The 15,451-nt window shown below is 39.9% G+C and overlaps 1 protein-coding gene across 1 annotated transcript in view; it reads left to right on the forward strand.

Moving 5' to 3' along the window:
• TTLL5 (Tubulin tyrosine ligase-like 5) overlaps positions 1 to 15,451 on the forward strand; it is a 129,169-nt gene that overhangs the window by 62,982 nt on the left and 50,736 nt on the right. Inside the window, exon 2 of the mRNA XM_065222472.1 lies at positions 2,481 to 2,561. The gene's annotated coding sequence lies outside the window, so the exon portion shown is untranslated. The remainder of the gene's footprint in view (positions 1 to 2,480; positions 2,562 to 15,451) is intronic.

Consider the following 15,451-nt stretch of genomic DNA (forward strand, 5'->3'; position numbering starts at 1 on the left):
CTACTTTTTCTGCATGGTTGAACTATTTATGTTCGATTACTATGCTTGTTTTTTTTTTCACGAATCCTCTCCTGTCGGTTCGGACGGTGTGTGTGATATGCGGTAAGCTTTTATGCATTCATTATCCAATTTATTTTTCACGCCGCAATCAATCAAAAACCCGCGGCTATATAGTTATGCTCGAACGATGATGATGGTAAGTTGCTGCAGTGGTGCTGCTTATTGGGTCGTGATTTATGGAACCAAGGGTGCAACTCCCGCAAATTGGATCCTTATCCTACGGTTAAATATAGGTATGTACGTAGCAATCCGTTTGAGTTCGGATTCGTTGGAGTCTGACATTAATCGAGTTGGACGCGGTGCGGTTGTCAGGATGACTTGTGACTTCATTCTGGAAAGTCCTCTTGTTCGCTGCGTGTCAGTTTCAGACAGCGCTGCTGTGGTGTCCGGGACTTCACTCCTACTCTATTCATGTCAAAAGGTGACGTTTTATCAAGTGAGCCTACGTCTTCGGGAAGAGGAATTATTTTGATCGATTTTCCGAGGAAATTGTCATACCTAAACTCTTCAGAGCAAATCGATCAACAGCCAGTCAATCGTCACTGGTCGGAAGTATGGTTATATATGTATTTTTTCCGCGCACTACTCACCTGAATGTCGACATTTTCCGCGTTCGTTGCATCGACTTGATATATACCAATGAAGGAAGCCAATAGTAACGATAACAACAACGTGCTGCATATTGCATCAAATGTTGATTATGGGCAGCCGTCGGTCGGGGGAAAACACATAAATGAATGCAGCTAAATTTCAACTTTTGATTGAAGCTCCGGTTTCGAAGCGGGCTCCCCTCCGTCAAATTTGAAACTTGCAAAAAGTGAAAAATAATGTCCGTCATGGTGGCCGATGTGCCTGTGTAATCAGAAATGCATTATACGTGGTGGTATCGGCATTATCGGGAGAAAGTGTTTCAGCATAATGCACAGTTATCCAGAATGCGAACTAGGGAAGACAAAATGCATAACAATACTGAGATTGTTTAAATTTAGGAGAATTAATAAGAAATTCTTTACCATTTCTATGAAGCTAATAGACAAAATCTCTGCATTGATTGGAATTGTTACTGATGAAAACAAAATTAATTCCGTGGAATTAAATGGAAAAGGCTAGTACCAAGCATCATTGCTATCATTTCTATAGAACTTTACCCACTATGCTCTCAAGTTCAAGTCCCTCAACCGGTACGTACGAGTTGGGTTCAATTATTATTGCTATTATTTTTAAGACGTTACAATTTCATCGGCTTCCGTTTCCGTTCTCACTTTCACCTTGCACCATGCTATATATTCACTCCGGTAAAGATTTATGTAGTTTTACGGTGTAATTCAATATATATGCACATTCTTCCTTCTTCTGCCGAGTTGTATTAATGTTTCCTAGCGTGCTGAGGAAGGATATGAAAATCACGCTCAAATTTTCAGTTCGCTTCCTGCGGGATTGAGTAGTGCCCAGGAGAAGGTTGCGAACTGGATACATTGGCACCTGCTGGTTGTGGCAAAACTAGTCACTGTTTGCAGGTGAAGCATTTCGGATCTTGCGGCAACTACGACCGGTCGAGAAGTGAATAAGTAATTTGATACAACGCGGAAAATATCTCACTGATTCACCTTTCCAAGCTCCAAGCTCCTACATTGTTAACGTGACATCTGAGCGATCTAATTTGACGTTCGATAATCTACTCTGTTCCTATGCTTGCTACCGGTGAGCAAACAGTGTGGGAGTTCAATTGAAAGTGAAACATTTCTGATGATAGCAACAACGAAGCACAACGGTTGAAGGCATTGATTAAAACCGAAACATGCGAAGCATGAATTGTTTATTTGTATTGCGCTGAGCTGCAAGCAACAGCGTGCTAAAGTGATTTTCCAAATTTAACATCGGCTTGCATGTTTCTACGTCGCTTCTGCTGTAGTGTTCTTACTAATTGATTTCAAGCAACAACACCGGTACTTGGATTCATGCCTCATCGGTTCAAAAAAGTTAACGGACATAATGCATATTGAACAGGTCACAGCTCGGTGCCACCATTATCACTCAATTATGGAAACTGCCATCAACCGGAAACGATTAGTGCGATAAAAGAAAGAGAAAATAGTGTTTGATGTGCTTCACAACATTTGCAATTGATTATGGCGGCGAGCATAATATTCCGCCGCTTGTGAAACCTTTTATTGAACCCCTATCGCGTTCGAAATCCGTTAATCGCTAATAAATAACATTCTCGCTTGCTAACTCTAAAACCACTGCCACTGATATTCTTCGTCGTTTAGTCCGGTTGATTGATATTCCGTGGCAACGACATTTGGCTGGTGTGTGCCGAGTCGATGCGTCATCAAGACCAAAATAAAGCAAACTACTTCTTAAGTAATTCGATACTGATGTTTAACCAAGCGTTTTTTTTTATTTGCTTCATTTTTCAGGATACCCATAGAATCGTAAATAGCAGAATGACGCATAGTAATTGCTGGACTGCTTGAACTCAAACAACTCCTGCTGTGTGGGTAAGTGTGATTTTTATGTTGGCATAAATTATCACAATTGGTGTGTTCTTTTTGATACTGATTAATCAGAGTACGTTGACCGGTTTTGAGAGCCCGTTGGCTCCAATCATCGTTGACTCCAATGCATTCTAAGAACATACCTAGGATCCACGTACATTTTGGTTCGGTATCAAACTCCAATCACAGGCAAATAGACATCAACTTTGAGCACTGAAATTGTAAAGTATCGTCTGGCTTCTAATTTGCATTCCTGAAATGGTCAACTTTCATTATAATTCTAATTTTCTGTTGTAATTTTATTCATGGGTCATGAAAATATGGACAATAATCGACAAAAACACATTCATAAACATATTAGAATCGAACAATACATACACGCAAACCAAAAATCTATTACAATGAATGTTAGTTCCAGTTCCTATCATCCTCTGTTCATGAACATCGCAACGAATGTTAGGAATTGACCATGCAGGCGATGTAATGGTTTTTTGTCTTTTTTTTATTTCGTGTTCCATCTACGCTTTCGACTATACCAGTAAGCTTGTAGAACGACGTACATTGTAGAACATTGTAGAACGACGCACACACTTGTCTCGAATCTCTCCAGCAGAAAAAGCATACGAAGTCGAGCATGCGAGAAAATGAGCGCTTCATGTTTGCTTTTAGGCTGCGCATTATTCGGAAGCATGGAGAGAGCAGTGGAGAAAGCACAGGTCTGATAGTCGCAACGTCCGTGGTTCGAGTCCAGTCGGCAACCTTTTTCTATTTTTTTCGACATAATTAATTTCACTCACTAATACACTCCACATTTTTCGGTCTCCAATTTTCTTACATCGGACCGCAGCTAGGTATATCGCATCCTCGGTTCATGCGGTCTCCACTTACATCCTCTGATGATGAATCCCACATAATTGTAAGCGAATCTTACATCCACCGGTTGGGTGTATTGACAGTTTCGGCCTCCCCTTTTGGAGCCCTTTTTATGTGGATTCCAACAACACAGAAGATTCATACCTTAGGTAAAGTTATTCACAGGACTTATAGGGGAAATGTATCTAATGTTGGCCTATGGATCTAAGATTGGGCCCATCGCTAAAAATCTGCTATTTATCAATTTTATCTAGATTCACGCGTCATTGGGACAGTACTAACGGATATTTTTGGTCGCTATTGAAATTTTAGTCGATTGCTGAATTTATGAATGGGCCCAAATTAGGGGCATTTAGGCCGAAATTACATCCATTTCCACTTTATACAAAGTTGTCGTCTTTGGCAAAGTTGTTCAGTTGAGCAAGACCGTCATTAGTTTTGTTCAGAACTGTGAAAACTGTTCTACAATGATTTAAGTATTATTCGTGTCCGTTTCCACTGTGCGGGCGCTGATGGGCTCCATCAAGAGGAAGGTTCGAGATTTCGTTCGAACTGGAGAAATGTAACCATCTAATGCTGTAGCTTTGAAGTTTTAATAAAAGTACTGTAAAGCAACCATTAATGGACTTTTAAACTTATTGAATCATGAATTACAAGTCATTTTGTGCGTACCGATTTACTTTTAGTCAGCCTTTAGTTGGGTAACTTAAAATAAAAGCAGATCAATTTGTTACTAATTTTTTAAACCATCCGGCTTTGCAATCCCTGAATGAAATATGTTTTAATCAAATTGAACCTTAATTCTCACGAGTTGTTCCTGAATTGTTTGAGGTTATCCACTTTTCAGAAGCTTCGTAGCTCTAATATTATTATATAACTTTTACTATTTTAGAGATCAACCCCGGATTTGCCATTCCTGAATGAAACATTTTTTAAATCATATGCCATACCATCTTGAATCAACCATTTTGTAAACAATCTACCATCTTGGAATTAAAATTTTGAGAGCATGAACATGAGCATTGACGACCTTACATGTCAGTAGTTGCTACTCCGTGATTGACCAGATTTAGCGAAATTTGCGCAAAGAACCATATCAATGAGTGAACGATCCGGTGAATCCTTATTTTTGAGGTCAATCGCGGCGCCGGCCACGTTCTTACGGTCATCGTTGAGGGAAAGGATTATCATTTCGACACCTCTGTATCTCCCGGGGTTGTCCCGGGAAGGATGTTTTTGTTAGTGGAAAGGGTGAATTAGATCTGGATTCACATTGGAAAGTGATGCGATCTTCTAAAGCCTGGTAAGCAAATGACGCGACCCTAACAACTCAGTAATTTAAAGGGGCTTGGGTTGTAGACCTACGATCTTCTGCTCAGTAAGCAAAAACGGTTGCTTTAAGGCCACCGTGCCCCTTACATCACAACAAGCTACGACCGACGATCGTTCATTATCGGTTACAAAAAGCTATTAAAATGAAATGATATCCCCGAAAGCAGTTAACAATGTCTTCCGAACCGGATCAAGCGTACGTCACTTTTGTAAAAACGTATGTATTACTTTTGCGAATCGTTCCGCCGAGTTCTATTATTCACGATACACCCTTTCCAAAATTTCAAAATCAACATACGCATCTAATCGCAACAACCGACCTACACACGACGCGCGAAAATCAAGATCAGTGATAAACCAGCTTGGAATTAAAATTTTCATTGCAATTACAAAAATATTACATCCTGAAAGATTGGCCATTTTATATAAGACCCATATTCACCATTTGTAAAATCATCCACCATCATGAATCCACCATTTTGAGAGTTAATCACCATATTGGAATTAAAACTGTCATTGCAATAGCAGATTATCATCACTATACAACAAAATTGCATTGGCCATTTTATCAAAGACCCACCATCTTGGATCCTCCATTTTAAAAATAATCTGTCATTTTGGAATGGATTGTCTTTGCATTTACAATAATAATGCATTGAGAAAGATCGATCATTTTATAAAAGACCCATCATTTTGTATTCATTATTTTGAAAAACAGCCACCATCTGGAATCCACCTGTATTAAAATCAATCACCATCATGGAATTGAAATTGTCATTGCGATAGCAGAACATCATCACTATACAACAAAATTGCATTGACGATTTTATAAAGACGCATAATTTTGTATTCACCTTTTTGAATATCATCCACCAGTTTGAATGTCAATCACCATCTTGGAATTAAAATTTTCATTGTAATTGCAAAAACATTTCTTCTGCTATCTTGAATCATCCATTTTGAAAATAATCTGCCATCTTGGAAGTGATTTTCATTGAAATCAGAACAATCTTGCATTCCTAAAGATCGACCATTCTATAAAAGACCGACCATCTTCAATGCACCATTTTGAATATCATCCACTAGCTTGAATCCTCCAGTTTGAAAATTAATCACCACCATGGCATTAAAATTGGCAGTATCGCAACTTTACAACAAAACTGCATTGACCTTTCAATAAAAGACCGGCCATCTTAAAAATCATCCATCAGCTTGAATCCACCATTTTGAAAATCAATTCATCACTATACAACAAAATTACATAGACCTTTTTTTCAAAGACCCGCCATATTGAATTCACCATTTTAAAAATCATCCACCTTCTTGAATCCACTGTTTCGGAAATCAAATACCATATTGGAATTCAAATATAAATGGTCATTGCAATTGGAATAACATTTCTTTCAAAAAAATCGAACATTTTATTAACGTTCTACCTCTTGAATCCAATATTTTGAAAATCTACTGTCATTTTGAATTATCCATTTTGAAAATAATCTGCTTTCTTGGAATTGATCTTTTCCTTCGCGTATTACTGATCGCATATTAGCTTATTGCGTGCACTCAACTTAAAGCTCGATTCAAAGTAAATCTGGACGCACGGTTTAATACACCACCGCGCTCCTGGTGGTTGGAACAAAAAACGTTTGACATCCCGAAATTACGGATCATGGAACTTGAGAAAAGAAAATTAATTGTGCACAAACATCTAGAAAACCCTTAAAAATAGCAAAAGTGTTAAAATTCCCAAAGTCAACGGTGAGTCTTGTAATCAAACGTTACAAGGATACTCTGAGTGGGGATAGAGAACAGCGCATCAATCATAAAAGTGGCACTAGGGACAAAGAGCTGAGGAGAAAGGTGTTGAGGTACGTGAAAAGCAACCCAGGTGTCTCCATACGTGATTTGGCAGTCTTTTTGTGCCAGTAAACATCCGAATCGCTCCCTGCAACAAAATTTAGTGGCTAAAAAGCGAGCACGATTACCATACGAACGAGTTTTGACGAAATTTGAAGGTGGTATTTTAATGGATGACGAAACATATGTCAAAATGGATTATAAACAAATCCCCGGACGAAAATTTTACCTGAAAACTGGTCGTCCATTCCAGATATAAATTGGTTTTTGCTGATAATTTTGCTCGGAAACTAATGATTTGGCAAGGAATCTGAAATTGTGGCCTTAAAACCAAGGTTTTCATCACATCTCACACAATGACGTCGAAGGTTTACATTAAAGAGTGTCTGAAAATATGGATTTTACCCTTCATTCGGCAACACAAGACCAACGTTATGTTTTGGCCGGATCTAGCCAGCTGCCACTACTCTAAGGTATGCTGCAAAAAATGTTAATTTCGTCGCCAAAGAGATTAATCCTCCGAATTGCCCTGAGTTCAGACCGATCGAAAAAGATTGGGCAATTGTCAAGCGAAAACTTCGAGGATGCGGTAAAGAAGTGACAAATGCACAACAAATGCGTTTAAACTGGAATAAGTTCGCCGGTACAGTGTCACCAGCGACTGTGCAGATCATGATGGCATCGATCACAAGTAAAGTGCGACAGTTCGTTCAAAACGGTGAAATGTAATAACTTGTTATTATTTGAAAGCTAAATAAATACCCTTTTGTTTGACGTTTTGATCAACCGTGACTAAGACTAGAAGGTCCCGAAGAAACGTGCTCAACTTTTTAGCTCAGCTCTGGTACTCTCTTCGGTTCCAAGCTAATCTATGCACCCCTCGAAACATAGGAAAATCCACGAGCCCCTCATTTTATCTGTCAAATTTTCATAGAGAATCATTCCCTAGATTGGACCGGCAATCAAACCCAGCCTCCTCCAGCATGTTCTTGCTTTGTAGCTGAGCCTTTACCGACTGAGCTAAGGGAGGCCCGGGAATTGATTGTAATGGCAATTAAGGTAAGGTTGAGTAATACGCGCCATGAGGTAATATGACCAACAACGCTTATTTACGTGTTTTTCAAAACAAATTTAATGGGTTTTTACCCAGAATCACTAGAATAGCTACTGAAATATCATCTGGGAAACTGTTTGTATCATATAATTGAATAGTCCGAGAAAAATGATGTTGGTCATATCACTCCGTGGTGCGTATTATCCTACCTAACCCTTCAACGATCTTTCTAGACCATTTTATAAGAGACCAGCCATCTTGAAGATCATCCACCATCTTGGTATTTAAACCGTCATTGCAATAGCAGACTATCATCACTATAGAACAAAATTGCATTGAACTTTTTTATCAAAAACCGGCCATCTTCAATCAACCATTTTAAAAATGATCCACCATCTTGTATACATCATTTTTAAGATCAGCCATCATCTTGGGATTGAAATTTTCATTGCAAATGCAATAACATTTCTTTCAAAAAGTTGAACATTTTATCAACGGCTCACCACCTTAAATCCACTATTTGAAAAATTTACTGCCAGATTGAATTATCCATTTTGAAAATAATCTGCCATCTTAAATTGAAATTGTCATTACAATTACAACAATATTGCATTCAGAAACATCACCATGTTGAGCCCAAACGTCACTGGATTATCACGTAGAAGTTACATGAATTTGTCGATGGCATTCACTGGTGGATTCCAGTATCACATTTGGATCCCAAACAATCCTGGTGATACGAGCAATGGGATAGGTAGGACAAATTTTCCTTTCACTGCCAGATCGTTTGCTGTCTTTCTATTGAACACAATAAAACAGCCAATGTATGTTTGATAATCATTAGAATACCACTAATGGTGGTTTCGGCTGATTGATTGGAATAACTTTAAGGGATGGCTTTCTCAGTCGTTTGGTAGAATCGATTTGTTTTTTACGTTCCCGACGTTTCGACCGTTTGGTTTCGTCCTTTCTCAATGGTTGTAATGTCTATCGTTTCCCGTTAAAAACTTTTACGCATCGTGAATACCGTAAAAGTTTTTAACTGGAAACGATAGACATTACAACCCTTGAGAAATGCCGATACCATACGGTCGAATCGTCGGGAACGTAAAAAACAAATCGTTTCTACTAAAAGACTGAGAAAGTCACCCCATAAAGTAATAACATCAGAATATCATCAAAATTTATACTTACATCTTGCGATTATTTTACAAAAATCTCGGACATAAGCACATCACGATGTCGCCATACTTTGCATCACTTTGAGTGTAGAATTCTTTTTTTTTCAGATGTGAAAATCACATAAGGTTTACGTGAAACGCACATATAAACAGTCTATGTAAAAACCACGTAAATTGCATTGATTAAGTATATACATATGTGTGCTTAATCGGAATTACCTTTAATATTCAAAGGGTATCACATACATTTTACGTGAGTCACGTAAAACTGAGGGGAGTGGAAAAAGGGAGAGCTTACGTGATTTTTCACGTAGTTTCAACGTGTTGATTATTTTGAGTGTAGGGAATTTTTACAAAAGAAGTCATTGCTCCCATTTGCGACATTGGCCCTTATGAACGCTCAGTGTCGAACTGAACGAATTGAGGAGGATTTCGTCACAGATCGATGTGTGAGAGTGTGGGTACTTTGAGATCACCGATCACTACCTGGATAACGGGTTCAGTCCGAATAGATGCAACCGACGTCTGACTGAGCAGCAGCAGGTTTGTGGTTCTTGCACGGATCAGAATTATGGAATAGAGAACACCGAGGGGGGTTCATCCTGGCGCGGACGAGATTATACGATGGGAAGCTAAAGATTGTTCAGCTTCGATTGGGCACGTTGCCGGAGAAGTTAAAAGTTTAAAAGGAGGAAGGCAGGCGAAGAAAAAGAAGATTAGGACGATGATAATAGATCACAGTTTGAAAGTGTTCCGGGTCCGAGGCTGAAGAGCAAACGAGTTTCTCGGTGGGGGGATTCCGGATCATTTTGATCCCCACCCGCGATCTCACTGCCCATATAGTGACCAAGCTGTATCACCATATGCGTGATCAAGAAAATGACAGTAAACGTAAAGACACTAAAACTTATAAGAGTATTTAATGTGGGTATTTCCGGAATCGGGATGACGTCTAGGGACCGAAAATCGATGTCCGACGCCATTTTGAAATCCAAGATGGCGGCATACGATATCAGAAAAAGTGGGAAATACTACCAAATACCGATATTTTCGGAATCGGGATGACATCCAGAGACCGGAAACCGATGTCCAGCGCCATCTTTAAATCAAAGATGGCGGCATGCGGTATCAGAAAAAGTGGAAAATATTGCCAAATACCCTTCAATATGGATATTTTCGGAATCGGGATGACGTCTAGAGACCGAAAATCGATGTCCAGCGCCATCTTGAAATCCAAGATGGTGGCTTCCATTTTCAGAAAAAATGCAAAGTACTGTCAAATAACCTTAAATATCGCTATTTTTGGAATCAGGGTGACGTCTATAGACCGGATATCATTGTTCAACGTCATTTTGAAATCTAATATGGTGGCTTCCGGTTACAGAAAAAATAGGAAATAGTGTCAAATACCCTTTAATATGGATATTTTCGGAATTGCAATGACGTTCGAAGACCAGAAACTGATGTCCGATGTTTCAGAAAAAGTGAAAAAATGCCATTTTGAAATCCAAAATGGCAGCTTCTTATTTAAGAAAAGTGTGAAATACTGTCAAATCCCTTCAATATAGGTATTTTTGGAATCAGGGTGTTGTCACTGTCCAAAACCATTTTGAAATGCAATATGGTGGCTTCTCGTTTAAAAAAAATGGAAATACTGTCAAATACCCTTCAATATTTATATTTTCGGAATCAAGGTGACGTCTAGAGACCGTAAATCGATGTCCGACGCCATCTTGAAATCCAAGATGACGGTTTTCTGTTAAGAAAATATGAGTATTTTTGGAAATGGAATGACGCCTCGGAATAAGAATGACATCTAGAAATAGAAAATGAATGACTTGAAATCAAAAATGGCAGCACAGGATACAGAAAAGTTGGAAATACTGTTAAATACCCCATCAATGTGGGTATTTTGGGATTCGCGGTGATAGCTACGGACTAGCAATTACTGTCCGATGCCATATTGAATTCCAAGATGGCAGCTTCTGGTTACAGATAAACTGGACAGTAATTAATTTATTTATTTATTTATTTATTTGTTTAATTCATCATCTGACTGTTGTCTACATGAAATATCTTAAAAACTATACCATTCATGCGTTTCTAATACGAGTCAAAAAGCGAGCAGAAGGTTACCCAAATTCAAACAATTCTTCAACAGCCGTGAACGTACGCATCATAGTTGTTAGTGGTTCGTTGTAACCGAATGCTGTTCGATGGTATCGTGGTTTGAGCAGGGTACCACTTCGTAATGTTCTCGGCGGCACTCGGATATCTAATAGCTAAAGAAGACGACTCGCAGTCAACATCCCCATTCAATAACTTGTCAACAAATGCTGCCTGTTGATTCTTCCGTCGACGTTCCAGGGTTTCCAAACTCAGCAAATTGCAGCGATCAGAATACGGCGGGAGATTTTGTGGATCGCGCCACGGTAGGTTACACAATGCCATTCTGATAAACTTTCGCTGAACACCTTCGATCCTCAAGTTCCAGGTCAACTGATGAGGAAACCAGATGAAGGAGGCGTTTTCCAGGATAGGTCGAACAAGGGAGCAATAAAGAGCTTTCAAGCAGTGTGGGTCAGAGAAGTCTTTTGATATTTTCGATTTGTAGAGCGAAGAGTTAAGCTTACGGTACTCGTTACACGCCAAGTGAAAGCTACGTTTATTAGCCAGAGAAAGAATTCGCCGTAATCTACGTTGCGAAGCATTTCGTTTGCGTTTTAGTTTTCGTAGCAATGCAGTGCTCCAGGCAGGAAAAACAGCAGGTCGACGAATCGGTACATTTGCATCCATCCAATCATTTAGCATAATGCACAACGTTTCACCCATTTCATCAGCATTTATTCCATCAAAAAGAATATCCCAGTCGATACTTTACAGAAAATCCAATAGAGCATCGCAATCAATCTTGTTGGAGTCTAACGCAATTCCATCACTGTCATTCTCATCATGCAGCTGTACACTATTGACAATTAGAGGTGGTAAGCAGATAACAAGCGGTGGATGATGAAGGTCGACATGCAAAAGTGGTGACACAGATCTTGAGATTTCCATAGCAAAATCCGTAGGGCAAAAGAGCAAATCGAGAATGCGTCCCAAGTGGTTGCCCTCGAGATTCATCTGATGCAAATTGAGGAAATCCATGCCATCAATCTGTAGGGAGCTAGCAATTGGTAATGGCACAGAGTTCACAGGTCGAATTTCGCCGTCAGACCAGTTCCAAAACACTCCAGGTTGATTATAGTCACCGCAGGCCAGCATGCATTCGTTGTCAGAACCTCTGTTATGCAGCTCATGGATCGACTGAACATGCGCATCTAGTACAGTGCGATCGTTGCTTTTGTTCGGAGGGACAAACATAGCGCACAGCAGTAGCCGCTTGGAACCAATAATCGTCGATACACACACTTGCTCTAATGTTTTTCCGCTGGTTACAGCGATACTACTGCTTATGAAACGATGATGCACCGCAATCAGAACTCCTCCAAAACGAGACTTGCTGTTATTCATATGGTTTCGGTCACACCGGTACACATTGTAGTTGCTTCCGAAAAGCTGCGTCGAACTGATAGCGTCGTTGAGCCCCGTCTCGATTAAAATAATGATGTCGAAATTGCAGTCCAGGGTGTTGCAGTAAAAGTCATCAATCTTGGTCCGCAGTCCTCGTACATTTTGATAGTACACCCATAAACGGCTATCATCGCAGGTCGTGTTCTGCAACAAGGAAATATCAGGCGCGGGAATAGTTGATGAATGGTACCGATACTCACCGTCCAAAGAAAGTCGCAATGAATGAGTATCGATGATGGTGTCAACCTTAGGGCCTCCACCGTCCACGAGAGAGCGCCTTAAATCGTTGTCAATGCATTGCTGTTGGATGCGGTTTGGTTTTTTGAATAATTGATGAATTCACGGACTAGAATTCCATCAGGCCACGTTGAAGCGTCGAGAGCTAGTTCTTTCAAAGAAGGATCCAAGCCGACTTTGAAGGAGATGAAAGTCAGCTTCACCATATCAGCTTCCTTGGGAACTAGACGCGCAACTTCAGCAGGTGTTGTTAAATTCATGCAGCGGGGAGCGATTTTCTGAATGTCCTCTACAGTTATTTGCGGGTGTAATCCTGACAGGTAGAGCCAAAATTTTGGGGCAGAGGTCGGTGGAGTCAGACATGGCACAGACAAGTCACTGAGATCAATAGCATTGGTCCCACGTGCAGAAGAAGTTACCACGACGACGTTTTAAACCCAGTTGGGGCCATGCATTTCCATTCCTTGTTCGATGCGGTGGTCTCTCAGCAGGAGTATCCATGGGAATGCACTTGTCGACTTTGTCACTCAACGATTCAACCAACTTGAACAGCTGTTGAACCTGGGCCGGTAATCCATCATTGGAGTTCGTGTTTTGCGAGAGCTCATCAGCAAGATACGAGTTCACACTTCTGCCATTCAGTTTAGCCCGACAAGTCGAGCAAACGAATAACGCCTTGCCTTGCGAGAATAGATCTTTGCTCGCACGGCTGAGGTTGAAACCACAACACTGCATGCTGATGTGGAGGTAAATCTCACAAAAGCCGCAGCGCAACGGCTCGATTTCATTTATTTCCATTTTGCACAAACAAAATTTGATGAGCAGCAACAAACAATATCGCCAGCACGAAAACAGAAATGCGGTTTGGAATTAAATCCTTCGGAAACGTTTAAAACAGCTATTTATTGTAAGAGATGAACTAGCCCCAGGCTAAAAATCTCTATAATAAAGTTTAAAAAAAAAAAAAAAAAAAAAAGCTATTTATTGGCGAACTCCACAATTTAGCAACGCACGCGGGTACAGATAATCGTTCAACATTGAACAAATAAATTAAAAACTTTAGTCAAACGAGTTAAAATAACTTTTAGCGGACGAAATACTAACGCGACTGTTTTACACAATGTCAACAATGCAATGTTAAATACCCCCACAATATGGGTATTTTCGGAATGGGGACGATATTTAGAGGCTCAAGATCGATGTCCAACACATTTTTGGAATCTAAGATGGCAGTCCTCGGTTTTTATAAAACTGTCAACAATAGACGGAAAATTGATTGCTGACGCCATATCGGTCTTTGTTCCGAAAATATCCACATTGTAGAGTATTTTACAGTTTTTCCCACTTTTTCTGAAATCGGCAGCGGGCAGAAATTGATTGAAAGATGGCACTGTACATCGGTTTTTGGTCTCTGGACGTCATCCCAATTCCGAAAATATCCATATTGAAGGGTATTTGGCAGTATTTCCCACTTTCTCTGAAATCGTACGCTGCCGTCTTGAAATACCGATCCCGGAAATACCAATATTGAAGCATTGAAGGGAGTTAACATTATTTCTGGCCTTTTTTGAAATCTGACCTCCGTATTGGAATGGATGGTTTCTTGTCGTGATGCTCCTTTTTACATGACCTATAGTACTTTGTCACAGGGAACAGTTTGAGTGACATACGACTAGAATAGATATATTCGCGACTGGATGGATTCTTGATTTTGTCGTGGTGATCTTGTCGTGCGACAAGAAATTGTTGTTTGACGAGAATTTTTCAATGTATCTTGTTGTGCGTCAATGACAAACTGCGACAATTCCCATGTCTGGTTGAAAGTTTCCAAATTGGAAACTTTCAACTTTCTCCATCGCTTATCCAGCTACCGAAAAGTAGGAAAAGTTTTCCGTGTTGACATCCAACGATTTGATCTTGTTTACGTTGACGGCAAGACCCGCCGGAGAGGAGCCTTCGGCTAGGTCCACGGTTGATTGCACGTACCATGAATTTTTTTCTCTATTTAGGAACCGTACCATGAAATCGTTGATTACGATGAGAAACAGTAGCGAAAGGCTCGTACTGCGCTTCGATGAGGTTGACAATTATTGCACCTCAGGACGCCCACAGGTTCTCGCGGTTGAATTGGTAAAGGTGCAGCTACAAAGTAAGATCATGCTGATAATGGCTGGGTTCGATTCCCGGTCCGGTCTAGGAATTTTTCGAGTTGGACAGTTTCTTGACTTCCCTGGGCATAGAGTATGGTTGTACTTGCCACACAATTATCGAAAGCATCGAACGCTCTCAATTAATATAAGTGGAAGTTCATCTAGAATACTAAGTTGAGAGCACGCAATAAGCTAATATGCGATAAGCAATAAGTTTGAAATGTGCGTTCCATATTGTTCATTCAAATGTTTTCACCAGAAAATGTCGGGAATTGTTTCAATGATTTCAATTATTTCTAAATTTCACAAAGATGACAATGGCACATGATTTATGAGATCCGGTTTGATGAATTTTGACAATTTCCAAATCCCAGCAAAATAAAAGGCCGAGGAAATACGCTGTGTGTATCTCGACCATAAAATGTGTGTATGAAACCTAAACATCAACGAATGCCAGGAGTTAATCATAAAGAATTACAATGTAAGACATACAAAACATTCAATAAATCACGCTCATCGAGCTACAACTGAACCGAAAAAAAAATCAAACAACATGATATCATTCCACATGTAACGTGACCCACTTGCCGTGCTCATCATCCATCGTCGAACCCCCCGATCAACCATTCCGTCCGC

The sequence above is a fragment of the Ochlerotatus camptorhynchus genome, unplaced genomic scaffold (genome assembly GCF_037179485.1).
Source record: "Ochlerotatus camptorhynchus isolate MF236.1 unplaced genomic scaffold, CSIRO-AGI_Acam_v1.1 ptg000170l, whole genome shotgun sequence".
Lineage (NCBI taxonomy): Eukaryota > Metazoa > Arthropoda > Insecta > Diptera > Culicidae > Ochlerotatus > Ochlerotatus camptorhynchus.